The following is a 15965-nucleotide window of genomic DNA, read 5'->3' as shown; positions in this document are numbered from 1 at the left end:
AAAAAGATGATGATTCTGGACATGTTGGCTCATTAGCAGAATGGACTTCAGAGGAATCCATCTCATTGTGCTGTGCGTTCGACTCTTCCTGTCGACTGAACAGATAAACAGATTCCAGCGGAGAGCTGGCTCTGCCATAATGAAGCCTCCTCTCTTTTCTTTCTTTCCCTCTGTCTCTATCAATTTCTGCTTTTCGGTTTCTGCACCCCACTGGTTCTGTCCGTTTCCCATCCTCCCTCTGCTCCTTTTTCTGCGCCAGCCCTCCTACCCGCCCTCCTTCCCTCACCCTCGCTCGCCTTTCTCAGGGTCAATTAAGCTACAGTAACTAAACAGCAGCGCACCCTGTCACATTCCATCCAGTCCCCCTCAATGAGTGACAACAACTTACACTAAAACAAACGGGCTCTGAAGGAACCCGCTCCAGCAGCTATTACCATATGAACAACTCACTTCCTAAAGCACAATGAACTACCTTGACAGACCTTCTCTGGCCTCAGGCTGTCCTTCGTGGAACTGTGTTATTAATGGGGTATAAAGAAGGGTCTGTGTGCAGGTTGTCTGCCCTTTTTTGCCTCTGCTGCTCTGGCCGGGTCCTCGTGGTTTTGCTTTCCCAGCGCTGCAATATTTACTTCACAGGGGGTTGACAGAGCAGCAAAGACGCTCGCTCCCGCACACCTAAGCACACACAAGCTCACAGCGGGGCGGGCGAAAGCACAGAGAAAATACATGAAACAAAAACTTTGATGTACACACACTCTCACACATGTTCACAGAAAAACATGCACACACTTTCAAGTACATGAGCACCATACTGTGCACTTGAGAGGCCAACCTCCACCAAAGGCAGATCTATTTCTCTTTCTCTCCTCATCCACCTCCTCAGCCTCGCAGAAACACTTCAAATCTTACAGTATTTCAGCAGCTGAAATCTTTAAGAAGGAAGAGAGGAGGCACATCTTTTCCTTTTTCAAAGTAACTTCAGACATTTTCATGTAAATAAATGTCTTTTTCTGCTACTATTGCAGATTGGTCCAATGCATTTCTGAAAGCCTTTTTTTCCATGTGCTTAAAGACCCAGTGAGCTTTTCTCAGAAACATCCTCTTATGCACAGGAACTGATGTCGTTCTAATAACAGGTTTGTATAGAAAACCAACCGGGCAATTAGCACAGTTACCGTAGAGTTGCTGAAGAGTCAAGGCCGACAATTAACTGACGTGTCTCCAATTTTTCAATAAAATAGCATCAATAACAAGAGCTATTACCAGAGATGTTGCTAAATTTCCCTTGTCTTGTCTTACCTGGTCAAAATATCTGCCTGTGCACAAGGGCAAACTCTAAATGTGAGAAACATTTCCTGTGGTGATTCACACCCTGCGAGCAGGTAGATCAGCTTTTACCGTGACCTGATACTTTCCCCTGCATCTCCAAACCTTAAAGGCTGAGCGAACATTCAAAAGAACTGCTGTATCGACTGAAACACAGCAAGGGGAAATATCGTATGATTCGGTCGGGCACCCAACACGAGTTTGTTTGTCTTATCTTTACATTTGATCTGTTTGGGGGAGGAGGTTTGGTTGAATGGGTCTTTGTGATCGACCACTATAGCTTACATCCTCGGCCCGCAGGGTGGGTGGGCAGAAACACAATCAGATAGGTTCGATTGAACGCTCAACTCAACACTCGGTGGAATCATGTTCCGCTTTGTTTGAACATGAAAAATCAGATCTATAGTGTGTTTTCAATCCAGCAAACACAGAATGAGATCTACCTAAGCTCGCTGTCTCTTCATCGCATCACAAAGAGGGAGAAATGCTGTATTCACCTCGCTGCCAAATATCTGTAATTGAGGAAATAGTCATGCTGTTAGAAATCATGACTCAACGTTCTTAATTTGGCCGCACTTTCACGTTCAAATTTGCGACCATATTGTAATTGAAAGAAATTGGAAACAACAGATGGTGTGACAAAGCTTTATATTATGCGGCAATATTGTGTCATACCTTGTTTTAGTGCTTAGTTATGATGGTGCCAAAAAAATCCCAGGCAGAACGATATTCTGTTTGTGTTTAGTGTGTGAGGTTTACAAGTCTCTTGAAGGCATTAGGTTGATTATATTGCACTGGGCAGGGAGGGTATGAATAAAATGTTATATCTCAGTAATGATAATAGGAGTATATATCATGATATAGGACATTTTTACATGATTAATGACCTGATTATTTTGTTTTGGGGTAATATTTCATCACAATAATTGAGAAATCCTGCAAATATTTCATCATTACTCACAAGACACTGAAGAGAGAGCTAACTTTGTATAAGTGGTACAATTAAACGTCTATCAGTCACTTTTGCATTACATTAATGGTATTGTGATTTTTGCGATTAATCAATTAACCATTTTGTCGCATGAAAAATGCTACTATAATTTTCCAGCACGCAGGGGTGACGTATTCAAATTGCTGGTTTTATCAGACCAACAATCCAAAACCCAAAGACATTCAGTTCACTATCTTATATGACAAAGAAAAACATGATAACAATCAATTAATCCACTAAGAGTGTCAGTTTGGTCCACCTAGGTCTCCTCCAGCCGGCATCTGACGCCAACAAAACAAAGAAAACCTGAGTCAGAGAAGCAGGCTTCTCACGGATCAGATCTTCATCTGACCACAAAGTCATCTGACTCCAGGAACATGTCCGACCCACCGACACCTGATACTCAGAACCCAGCCCAAAAACCAGATAGTAGACACCAGAGAGTGACACCACCCAGCTTATAGCATAGCATGTCTTCACCCTGAGGCTATATCTTTGATATACAACTGCATGTGTGCACATACATGCATGCCTGCGAGTGTGTATCTGCATGTGTAGCTATGCATGTATGTGTGTGTGCGCAGGTCCTCTAGAGTTTCCAGCTAACCGTCACAGTGCCATAAAAGCTTGTCTAAAGCTTGTTATCTCTCGCACATATTTGTTCATCAACTCCACCATAAAACCCCTGAGAGGTGGATAAAGTTCCATCATCCTCCAGGTAATAAAATACACTGTTTGTCCTCTTATACAAATGGCCGCGATACAGGTGCGCTCCTCTCTGTCCATTTGAGAGATAGCCATCAGTTAAAAGGGTAACCAAAGCCTCTTCACTTGTCGGGTCCCCCCCTCTCCTCTGCATTCAGCTCCTCATTACATCCCGCTGTGAATAATATCTCCTTTTAGCTCTGTTTACTTGAGGCATATGGCAGGCCTACTGTAGTCAGCAAGCTGTTCCTGTGACTAACCTTCCGCCACAGTTTTGTGTATTCACTCTTATGATCACGTCATATGATGCAATATTCACGCGCATTTGAACCATGAGCCGAAACTCATGATAGGTGTGGTTTCGTCTAAAAGAGGAAGGCAGCGGTCAAGAGGAAGAAGGGGAAAGACACAGTATTAATGCTTCTATTGATCAAAATCTCCATCCGCTCCTACACCCTCTTTAGATGTAACACAATGCATCCCAGGGAATGAATAACTATTGCTAATGGCTATAAAAAGCTCCTGAGAATCGGCTAACGTTCCACTCACTAAAATCGATATCTCCCCCAACCACAACCTTTATTTAATCTCAATATAGTGGCACAAAGAATTAAGGATGAAAAGCGGATGAGAAATTGCTCAGTCAGAACGGAACGGGAGACTTTGCTCCTTTTTGGATTATACTAAATGGACTGAAGCACTGCCGATATCCAAAGTTTGCACACTCCAACAGCATGCTAACAGGTTCAGACTGATTCATCCATGCTAAAACATCCACCCTGTTGCTATCTGGTAAGGTGCTTTGGGTAAATATAGCGCCACTCTTCCTCCGTCGTGTCAGACTGACTCCAATCATTCGCAGAGGATTCCAAATAACAATCAATTAATTAAACGCATCTCCCCTGTGCTCACCCCTTCCAGTCAGTTGATGCTGTAGTCACAGCCCAGGCAGTATTTACTATAGTAATTAGCCCAGTGTTACAAGCATGGAAATCCCTGTGATGAAGGAATAACTATCTGACTGCCTCGAGGGTGGGACAGGCGATGAGAGCACTCAAATAGAAAGTCACGCCTTGTTATGCAAGTGGTGGAGGTAAGAAGTGCAGCCTCCCAAGGTAATTGAGGCCATGTAGGCTGCTTCTTACAGACAAACACCCTCGACGAGAAAAACACCTGAAACCCTGCAGCGGTCTGCCCTCTGTATTCAGCATATGTCACAGTCCAGAATATGAACTATTTAACTAAAGAGTGGGAAATTAGGAGTGGGTTACACCAGGGTTGTGCATGAATGCAATGAAAGAGCATACAATGGCTAGTGCAACTGAAAAAATTCAACTAAAATTCTTACCCATTGCACTTTTAATATTTACAAGCGTTTTATGAACATATCAGTACAGATTTTATAGCTATATAGCCTCAATATCACATACAATCCACCTGTGGCCCTTTGCTGCATGTCATCCCCCCTCTGTCACTCTCAAGCTGTCCTGTCAAATAAAGCCATGAAAAGCCCAAAAAAAAAAAAAATTAAGAAATGAACAATTTAATTTTTTGAAACTGTGAACTTCAAAAATTCAAAACTGCAATCTATGAATGTGAACAAGTCCATTTTTAATCTGTCTGAACTGAACTTTGAGCCAGCTCTTACGCAGTGTGAACTTGCACAACACTGCGTTACACTTTCGGTTGAGTGATTTCACCTCTATGAAATCAGTACATGGGGCTAAAATGGCTCTCGCATTATTCTTAGGCAGGCTTTTCTCAATCTTTCTTAAGCTGACAAGCACACTAGAAAAGTTACGGTTTATATGGAGCCTAATACTGAGGCACATAAAATCATGGTGGCCATAAAAAGGTGGAATCCCATTTATGTCTTAAATTCTACCATGTATGGGGATGTATTTCAAACCTATCATTTAATTGCTCGGCTGTCACAGGGTTATTGGCTTCAGGTCTTAGTTTATTGAGCTCACGTGTTTATGTTTGCGCGTGCTTGTGTGTGTATGTGCGTAAGACACAGTCCCAAGACCTGTGTGAGTGTGACTGTGGGTATACTTCATCACCAATGCACACAAATGATCTAAGTCATAGCAGCCACATCCTCATTCTTCACAGCGTTGTAATGACATCAAACATCTTTGTCCGAGGGCTCTGTGCTATCTGTGTCTGTTCATTTACCAAAGTCTGGGTCACCCCCAGAGTTAGACAGCTTGACTAACACAAGAGCACACACACACACACACAGACAAACACACACTTGCAACACACACTAAGTCCTTCACCTGTTAATGTGTGAAACAAATGACTGCTGCAGCGGCGCCAGTGCGAACACACCACCATGTCCCATCTTATCGGCCGGCTGCATGAAAACCTGTTTGTTCTAGATAGAGTCTCCAACAATCGGCCCGTCAGCTTGAGGGAATTCAGCCTGGCCCTGGATGACTGCTGCACCTCACAGGACCAAACAGAGACGCAAATCCAGCACGGCGAGGGAGGAGGAGGAGGAGGATCAATAGTACAGACTGAATGACAACAATAGGACTACACCACAGGATCAGCTAAACGCTCCAAACTCTAAATCTTATCTAGGTCAGAACTGCACCTCCACGGACTCATCCCACCTCCTTTTGCTCGCAGACTGATTTCTTTGTTGTCATGCGCGGTGATGTAACAGACTGTAACTTTGCCGTGTAAACTCACGATGGAGACCAGGTAGCGGAGCCATGCGTCGAAAACACTCCAGTCTCTCTAATAACCGAGTCACTGAGGAGGAACTAAAACATAATGCTCTTTTAAAAAAAACCTCGAGAGATTGTGCTTTTCTAATTCCAAATGCAATTAACCCTTGAATACAAACCGCTCTTCTATCTCCTGATATGAATATCAATTAAAACAAATGACCAAACGTCACTTGAAGAAAGAAAACGAGTTGTGTGAAGTTGTAAAAAGAGCCATTCCTCGTGTAAATGATTAACAGACAGCGGCTCCAGATGGCCTCACCTGCCATCCTGTGTTCCTATCTAGTTACCAGGCTAGCATTACTAGACTAGCTAGCATTACTAGATCTCATGCACTCAGTGTTAACTCACACGCACTCTGACACAAATAAGGAGAAAGAAAGACGGGGAGGAAACTGAAGAGGGGTGACTAATGAATTGGCTGTCTTGTGATTTTCCTACCTGTTGAACAGCTGAGCAGCGGTGTAAAGTCTTTATGCAAACAGGATTCGACACTGAAAAAACACACACACATCCTAATAATCTCTTCCACACGCAGGCAGGAATAATTGTCTGCGATGATGTCTGACCAGTTTTGACTCATCAAACTCTCCTCAGAGGAGCTGGGCGCATAGCCATGCCTCCTCACTCAGACTCCAAACTCAATTAAATAATCAAGGGTTCAATTGCTGTATAATACCACAATCAATAAACAGAGGATTTCTTGGTTATTTGGATGAAATTAAACAGATCTCATGAGAAGCAAACACAGAGAACTTATCAGCGAAACAGATGAGACGGTCCCAGATTAGTTGAGGATGGGAGTAGATCAAAAGACACAGCGTTTCAGTATGCAGCTGCCGCGCTGCCCAATCAAACCAAAGTACTCAGAGACCAAAATAGGCCTCATTGCAGTCTCTACACACGCCAATTTGTGCAAGAGTGCGTACATACACAACACAAACAAGACACTCGAATACATGCACATAGCCTCGCACACCTTCGCAAACCCAGAAGCCGTCACCTCCTGAATAATCCAGTAAGCGCACAAATCAAAACCTTAACAGGTTTAGAAAAGCAAAGACGCTTCTTAACAAATAACGTAAAAAGGCCCCCAGTAGACTGTGATGAATGAATCAAGCCGAGCGTGCTGCGAACATTATCAGAGTGGGGGGGGGTGAATGAATACATTATCATGCAAGGCACAACTTCTCTTTTCCTGCCTCACAGCTTCTGTCTTCCTGCCTATCAACCTGCTCGCCTGATTACCTGCCCACATACAGAGCAGCTTTTGTCCAGATTAAAGGGGCACGGATGGGGGCGAGGTGAAATATTATTTCTTTTCACAGGAATTCATTTTGAGAAGGAGATGTGTTGAGTTTCTTTGCTCGGTGCGCCTCGCAGCGAGGGCTGCCTGCCTCCCCTGCTAACTGCCCAGCCTCCTTCGATTACTCTCTCTCCGGCAGGCTGTCTTCTTCCCCACCTGTCTTCTTAAATATCCCAGTTACCTCTATGAGTTTTTTGCATTCCTCCAGAGGCCCTAACCCAAGAATCTCCACTACTGCTGGATATCTCCATCACTCAATATTTCTCTCTCTGTCTCTTTAGCAAAATGTTTCCTGCTGTCTCATAAAATTACGTCACTAATTAAGAAATATGCCAATCCATACCAATCAAGCATTTTCCCTTACATCTGGAGAATGTGATTTGTAGACCGGAGCATCTCTTGCGCACAACAATGCTTTATTTGAAGGATTTATCAAGAAATGTTAGCTCCAGTGATTGGGATATTGCACTGTTTCTATTAATTTTGCAGCCATAGCCTAGAGGTAGATGAGAGGATCGATATGACTCTCATGTCAGTGTGGTAAATATGAAACTACAGCCAGTAGCTAGTTAGCTTAGCACAAAGACTAGAAAAAGGCAGAAACAGCTTGTCTGGCTCTGTCAAAAACTAATAAAATCTGCCTAAGTTAACACATTTATATCCTGTTTGTGTAACCTGCACACAAGCTGAAGTAACCTGGTGGTTTTATGGGGTGTTTTGTAGCCTACAGGACGCAAAAAATGTCTGGAGTCTGGTTAAATACTGAAAACGTCAACGCTGACTTGAAGCGTGAGATGTTGAGAGAGCCAGAGAGCATTTCCCTGACCTCAACCAAGTGTTTCATTAGCCTGAACAATGTGACATCTGGATGTTACACTTCACTTGATATAATTTAGGCATCAATTACATTCCTCTATAAGGCATTATAGCAAAAACGGATTAAAAGTATTGGAATGTATTTCATTGGAGATAGGATTACCCTCCTGTCTGTCTACCTGCCTGCTAGTCTCCATTTGCCTATCAGCCTCCTTTCCTCCCAGTGTCGGCTCAGGCTGCTGTCACACCATACATTTAATCAGCCCGACTATACCGAGCGGTCTCCCTGTGCTGACTGAATTGCGTGCATGCGTGTGTGTGTGTGTGTGTGTGTGTGATGTGAGTGGGCCTTTGTGAGGCCTCCACTCAGCAGAGTGATGATAAGTACTCCCAGCCCAGCGCTCCACATGAGCTGATGGACAGACAGGCCAAGAACACTGGGGGCCTTGTGGTTGGGCGTGTGTGTGTGTTGTGGTGAAAAGAGGGAAAGGGGAAGACTGGGGACTGGAGTGTGTGCGTGGTGGTGTGTGTGTGGGGGGTGTGTGTGTGAGCCTGTGTGTGTGTGTTTCTTCTTTCAGCAGCCGTGCCACCAGGCCATGCCACATGGCTGCAATTTGTTCATTAGCTATGTAATAAATGTACACACACACACAGAGGTAATATTGTTCCGAGTTCTGCCTGATTGGATTCTGAAATAGAGGACCCTCGGGGGAATCACTTGTAGTCTGCCAGCCACTGTGACCAGGAGAAGGCTGATTTCTTAACAAGGTTTGAGGCCAAGTCCGAAGAAACACATGTACTCTGTATTTCTCTATTTTCTGTAAGGAACACTGTTAATACAAACTGAAATAACATTGGCTGTGTGTAATGTTTCGAACATTAGCAGCTAATATCCACAATTTAAACACATCCAAACTGATTGCTTTCACATGGCTGAATGCGAAAGTCTTTCCTTATTATGTTTCATGTTTATGTGTCAGGTCATTGTAAAGATTTACCAGTCACCTGGAAATAATTAATAATCACCCAGAGCCAATTACAAGCAATCTATCATCATCATCAGTGTGTCGGATGAGCTGCGGGTTGCTTGTTCCAAATTACCTGCTGTCTAGGATATCAGTCGATGCTTGTGTGAGCTGAGCTCATCGCGCCAGGTTTACGGCCCCGCTCATAAATGTTTGCATCACGAGCTAGAAAGCAATATTAGATTTTGTGAAACTAGATCCCTGCTGACAGATCACTCGCTGTGGAGGAAATCCAGAAACATGGATAATAAACAAATCTGTATAGACTCGTTTGGCCCCCACATGGAAACCAGCGGTGCGGCTTTTGGAAGAAGAAGCTGCTTGTTCCACATTCAGCGAGGCTTATAGCCTCTGGGAGAGTATGACTGCTGCTCTGCCATGAGCATACAGATCACCTTACACACTGGCTTTCCTCTGCTTTGATGACTGATGCGCAGACACACACACACACATGCACGTCCACGTACACTCCCATGCATGCCTGCCTCCACAGATATTCAGGAGCATTAACACGCTGGATTTGCACACACACACCTTAACCTCATCCCCCCCACCTGGATTAATTCACCTGCCGCACCTGAGAATGCGCCCGCTATGATGTCACCTGCAATCCCATCACTTCAAAGGCACAAAAGCACCTCGGTGCCATCAGCACAAAGAGCAAACGCACCCCCATCTCTTCCTCCTTTGTCCTTCCGTCCCCTAACGGTAATTCCCCTGCAGAAAGTCCATACACGGTGAAGGGAGAATTACACAGTGTACTCTACAATCAGGTATTCTTGGGTTTCTGCCCATTGGCACTCACTGTGCGCCGCTGTAACAATGACAAGCTTTCTTTATCCCCCTTTCTGACATAAAAGAAACCGCCCTGGTGCGCAAATTTGTGTGCGCTCACATGTGTCTTCTGTGCGAGTGTGTATGAGTGAGTTCATCTATAATTGTGCATCTCAGTCAAAGGTGGTTGTGTGCTGAGAATCCCATGATTACAGTGCTGCTGCTTGCCTGCTCTCCAAAAGCTCCCACTAGAAATGCTCACAGGCAGGGTATGATGTGATGAGACAAGGCGATAAAACAACCACCACATTAGTGCATGGTTAGCCATTAAAGGACCCAAATGAGATTATGAGGTCATATGGGCGTATGAAAGCCTACAGCCAAAACAAGAACCTCCTCTCCGTGAAAATAACAGTGCGTGTTCAGTATTCCCCCTGCATGAGAGGAAAATTATCTGAATATGGAGGAAAGGTTGGGAGAAAGAAAACAAGGAGATAAAGAGAGGGAGACAGAGACAGAGAGACAAGAGGTATTCCCTGCCTTTGAAATTTCCATAGTGGTCAATTTCCGTAGTAATCCATCACTGAACAACAGATGAATTCAGCGTGATTTACCATCAAAACATCCAACTGAGCATGAAACAGGAGGCCCGGGCCCATCTTCTATCTCAGCTCAGTGGAAGGCTTCCCCATTGTACAGCAAGGTGGAATAACAGCCGCTCAATGTACTGTAACAGGCTGGAGATGCAGCAGCCCCATGAGTGCGCTATTCACAAGATGATGCCTACTGTGAAAATATTCTTCTGCTCTCTTTAGGAAGGAGAGCGCGGTGAGATGGAGAGAGTTTATACATTGGTGTGTGTGTGTGTGTGTCCGTGTGTGTGTGCGTGTGTGTGTGTCAGAGACTGAAAAGATGCACAAACAGAAGGAGATAGAGGGTTCACCGCTGAGATAAAAATGGAATCCATTTTGGTTCTTGAAGCACACTCATCCATGGTGTGAGGACCTGCTTGGTGTGTTAGCCTGCCATTGCTCTTTCAATCACTTCCTCCTCTGCTCTAGTTCAATTGTTCCGCCTTCCCCTCGCTACTCTGTTTATATAATTTCCTTCTTTCCTTCATAGTCACACCTCTTTCCTTTCCTTTCCTTTCCTTTCCTTTCCTTTCCTTTCCTTTCCTCTTCCTCTCACTTCTCCTCTCTCCAGGCAGCCAGGCACCCCAACACTGTCTCAGGTCCTGAAACTATGGCAACGGAAGGAGAGAGCAAGCGCTCTCTATGATTAATAGATGAGAGATGCAGTGCCAATCGCTGGGGCCTGGGGAGGAGGGACAGATGCACTCGAGCAACGACACGCAAACACGCACGCATAGTACACACACTGAGTACACACACTCAAAATCCCCCCCCACCATTAGCCACCCTCTGCGCTTTGTGGTAATATACACACAGAAAATGGGAAAGGATCTGACTTATACACCACTCAGAGACACATACAGGCAGAGTTGAGAAGAGCGAAGAAGCAGGAGCAGAGTTTTGATGCTTAACATCCTCAGGACACACACACACTCCCTGCTTATTGGCTGCCCTCAAGCAAACTAACCACAGAAATAACCACAACCACAGCAGCGGATGCGGCCCTAATGAGTCTTAACAGACTGTGGCTGTCTCCATGACTCACGGCTGCCTGCTATCACCTGTAAAAGCACAACAGCAGGACGGGAATAAGGACATCATATTTTTGCGCCGTGCACCGCGTTTTACATCATCTGATTCGTAGTACAAGACTTGCCTCCTTTCAAGGCCAGTCATTCATCCATCTCCCAGGCAATCACACAAAGCCCTGCTGCTTTTGGATTATCCCTGCAAATGCATTTCCTTTCCGTTCCATTTGAGTAATGACAGGCGATCTGCTGTCATCGCGAACTCTGCTCTGACAAAAGGTATTACCGCACGTTAATGTTGTCTGTGCTAAGTATTCAAAAATACAACATCTCCATGGAGAGAAATCCGGCGTTATGAGCTGATTTGAAATGTTCTTGCTGTGTTTTTCATTTGGCAAGCGCGTGCTAAAGTTTGGCTCCTCAACAATCTTCTCCGAGATGGGCCGGCTATCACTTTCTAATTCACTTAATTTCTAACAACAAAGCTTTGCCAAGGACCAACAGCCAAAACACCAACAGACACTCGGCCAATTCTACCACTGACTTGCGGCGCCCAGCCCAAATAAGCCTATTGCCTGGTCCTTCGTGCCTCTGGCTTTCTTGGCAAAGACAACACGCTCAATCAATTATGCTAATGTAACGAGTATGAAGAGTGTTTAACACATGGACGGTTAATTCAATGGATGCACTGTAGAGTCATTTATAGGGAGCCGGAAGGGTTAAGGCTAAGTGGGCGAGAGCAGCCAGATAGAACAAAACAATGAAACCTGGGAGCTGGAACGTATTGCATCCATGCATGCCCGTGTGTGTGTGTTTGTGTGTGTGTGAGAGAGACACAGAGAACATGGGACAACACGCTGAAGCAAGTGATTAGCGAGTGATTACATTTTCAATGAGCCATGCTGTGCATAGAGCACATTGGACCATACTGCATGGTGAGATATATTAGATCTCTACAGTACATTGAGTATCATTTATCATCTCCTATAAACAGTCGCCGATTTGTTCCAACTTCACAGGAAGGGAGGGGTGGCAGTGAGTAAATAAACTGCTGGTTCTTTAGAAAATCAAGTATAACATAGGCAGATATAAGAGGATTTAGACACAGGTCTGCCACCTTCTTCCATCCAGCGCTCGGTATATTTACTTATAAAATGAAAGGCATTTATCAAAAAATGAGTTCAACTTCAGAGGGTCAGGAAAATCAGAAATAAAAGAGATGGAGCAGCAGAAGGTTAAGTGAAATGTTTATACAGATGGGGAGCTGTGATATTTGTTATAGCAGGTGAAAAACATCTTCCCGCCTCTGAATCACAACAGACTCTGAAGAGAGAGAAAGAGCGCCAACTTGAGTGCAGCTAAAATCAGCAAAAGTGCCATGTAACATCTGTGATGGACAGCTCCATTAAAAAAACACCGGCTCCTCTGAATGTGCTGACCCGTATTTGTAAAACAAAAGGTGCTAAAAGGCATACGCACACTCATTATTATCCTCTTTTTATAAAATGCTCCGCCACCGGAGCGGAGGGTTTGTCGTTTAGCGTTTAGGCAGCTGTAATTGAAGCAGCAGCAATTTCGAAAGATCTGGAAAATGGGTTAAGCATCAATAAATCACATCCAGATGAGTGAGAGGGGTTTGACGCGTTCTCGCACTCTAATTGTTTGAAAAAAACCAAAAAGAAAAAACACCGCCAGCCCACACACGAAGGACGTGCATCAATAATACATGGCTTTTATAAAATATGCATAAATACACACACTATTGAATGCCGGGTATTGACACTGACTGAATGAGGACCAATGGTTAACAGCGGCTGACCGCTCTTGTTGTTTATAATAGAAAGCCAATTTATTTGAACAGCAGTAAAGCCCTTTATCAATTATTTAAAGCTACTGTATTCAGGCTGCATCTGTCATTAACTGACAAAGGTAAATACTAACTCTCTCTCTCTCTCTCTGCCTCTCCCTCACTCTCTCTCTCTCTCTCTCTCTCTCTCTCACATACAGTGTGACAAATCCACATCAGTCACACACAATGCCATCCCCATTGCTATTGTTAGGGGATCGGCGGATCAAACGCTCCACGGAGCATTGCTCCAAATACAAGCAACAACTCTGGTGTCTGTGCTCTATTCTGCCTCTTCAGGAAGAGAACAGGCAGGCTGCTGTCACAAAGGTAATCATGCTGTAATACATGTATCGGCACAACAACATGTCATTGTTGTACAATTGTTAATAGCAGGATTTGCACTCTGGTTTGTGCGCTGGTGGTATTGTAGCCTTTATGAAGCTGTGTGGTGGTGATTTACAGCCCCGTGCAGCATCTCAAAAAAATGCCCCCAGGACATCTGAATGCCTTGAGGCTTATGTTGTAGGAGGAGCAGTGGTAAATTGTTAAAACATTCTGCTATTTTGCACTCAAGATGTATAATCCCCAGCACAACAAAGCACAGCATGTATACTGACTTGAAAAAAATAAAACAACATAAATTCAGAGGTGAAAGGAGCTGCAACGCGCAGGAGCACCACATATTTCCAAAGATTTCAGGAAAAATAACATGAAATACAAAAACACCCTTTCCTCCAGAGCTGAAATCTTTCTTTTTCCTTTTTTTTAAATATAAAGGCTGATACTAGAATTTCTCAAACACCACCTCTTGCTGCTGAAAATCAGCTGACAACGAGCGCATTTTTGCTGTGGGCACTGAATTCTCTTTAGATTCACCCATTTATATCATCACCCTTGCACACTTGATAATCTCTAACCTACATTTAGAGTTGCTCAGTCCTTTTTCCAGCTTTTTCCCCAGTGCCTCTGGGGGGGGATCTTTCATACTGGTAGAGGAGAAGAGGGGAGAGGAGAAACCACTGGCAATGACTGGGTGTTGGCAGCCAGGGCTGCTGGATGTGGCTTGTGAGGCCTCTATCTCCTCTCCCGGCTTGTTAAAGAAAATAATGTGCAGCAGCACTTCATTTAATGGCAAATCCACTTCTGAAGGCCGGTGCAATTTTGTCTCCTGGTCCGGATTACAAACATTTGATTGATCTTTTTTGGAAGCACAGTAAAGGTGACCACTCCTGGTGGAGCGTGACATCCATGAACACACCCTAGAGAGAGTGTGATCCTCCAGAGAAACTCACTCAAGAAACAATACAATTCTGCACATAAAATAACTGATTAATCCACATCAAACCTCTGCGGCTCAGATTACAGATGAAGAACGGCAAGGATGAAGACAGAGAGAGGCTGTGCACACTGGCTGCATCATTAGTCCACATGTAAATTGCTGCTCTAATTTCAAATTTCCAATCATGTGAGAATAAATGGGAAAATGAAAATCCCATCATGCACTGTAATGGAGCAGGAGCTTCAGTGTTTGTGCGTTTTCACAACAAATCAGGCATGAATGCGTTATTAGGGCTCATATACTGACTGATGTGCTTCGTTTTTATTCCAAATCCACGACTGACTGTAGTTTTGCAACATCTTTAGCGAGTCAAACAGCGCTGATGATAGACGGAGGAGCAGGAGGACAACAGTCGGTACGAGTCCTCCAAGTTCCCACAAGCACAAATCTCCTTCGCCTTCCATGTACCTGCCACCCGAACACATATCCTACTGATATCGTTTTCATTGTGTTTTCATCCGCAGTGAGACTAACACTTCTTTATATCGTGTGGGTAAACAGCATAAGAGGGATTACGCACGGAATAGTGCTCTGTTTATATCGACTAGAGGTGTTTTTTCTCACAGGAAAGGACCACAGCTCTCACAAATAAAGCACTGTAAGGTTGTCTTTTTTCTAACTTTAAACACGCTATATAAATACACGAAATGGTCCTGAGTGGATAACCCTGGGAAGCTTGTGCACTTGTCGCCGGCAGCCTGGCCGCACAGAGAGCACTCCGGGGCTGCCGGAGGAGGACCGGTGATGCAGGCTGTAAGCGCACCTAAAGTTTGAAATAAACAAAGAAATCTTACCTTCAGCTCATGAATGGATATGCCTCGGAGTGGTTTCACAGCCCGTGTCTTTTAGTAATCCATGAGATACGGGCTTCTCAAAGCAGTTCAGACGGTGCTCGTGTCGGAATAACAATACGAGCGCTACTTTTCTCTTGCGCTTCTTTTTTTGTTACATGCCGCGCTGAAATCACACCTCTTCAAATGGGAATATCCATCGGAAATCCACACTGGAGAGACAAAAGCGACGCTGTGGGCTTTTAAAACTCCCCTCAGGTACAACTGAAAGCACGGGTGTCCCAGAACTAGCTACGGAGCTGAACGCGGTCCCTTCCACAAAAGCCGACGGTCATCCTATTTGGAGATGAAGCTTCTTACCAGACTGGAGCGCAGCGCAGCGAGCCCAGCTGTCACCCACCCGCTACACACACACACACACTCGCTCTCACACATACATAGGGAGGAGCTACGTCTCTGGAACGGGAGGTATTGTGTCAATGGGTGCCAGTTATGGACAACTGTATTTCTATTTTTACGCAGCGGCATTTCGTAAGAATGCGCGTCGGAGAAGGAGAAAGCCTGAGTGCGGTTCATAGTTTGTAAACAGAGGGGATAAAAAAAAGAAAGAAAAAATGTTAAGTGCTCCAGTTGGAAATTCAAATG

At 44.4% G+C, this 15965-nt stretch overlaps 1 protein-coding gene across 3 annotated transcripts in view; it reads right to left on the bottom strand.

Moving 5' to 3' along the window:
* sema6a (sema domain, transmembrane domain (TM), and cytoplasmic domain, (semaphorin) 6A) overlaps window positions 1–15706 on the bottom strand; it is a 114091-nt gene extending 98385 nt beyond the window's left edge. For all 3 annotated transcript variants that reach the window (XM_084358843.1, XM_084358844.1, XM_084358845.1), the window contains exon 1: window positions 15324–15706. The gene's annotated coding sequence lies outside the window, so the exon portion shown is untranslated. The remainder of the gene's footprint in view (window positions 1–15323) is intronic.
* Window positions 15707–15965: the final 259 nt, after the last annotated feature.

Source organism: Pagrus pagrus, assembly GCF_965226575.1.
Source record: "Pagrus pagrus genome assembly, chromosome: 8".
Taxonomy (NCBI): domain Eukaryota; kingdom Metazoa; phylum Chordata; class Actinopteri; order Spariformes; family Sparidae; genus Pagrus; species Pagrus pagrus.
This window is presented reverse-complemented; position numbering and strand designations above follow the sequence as displayed.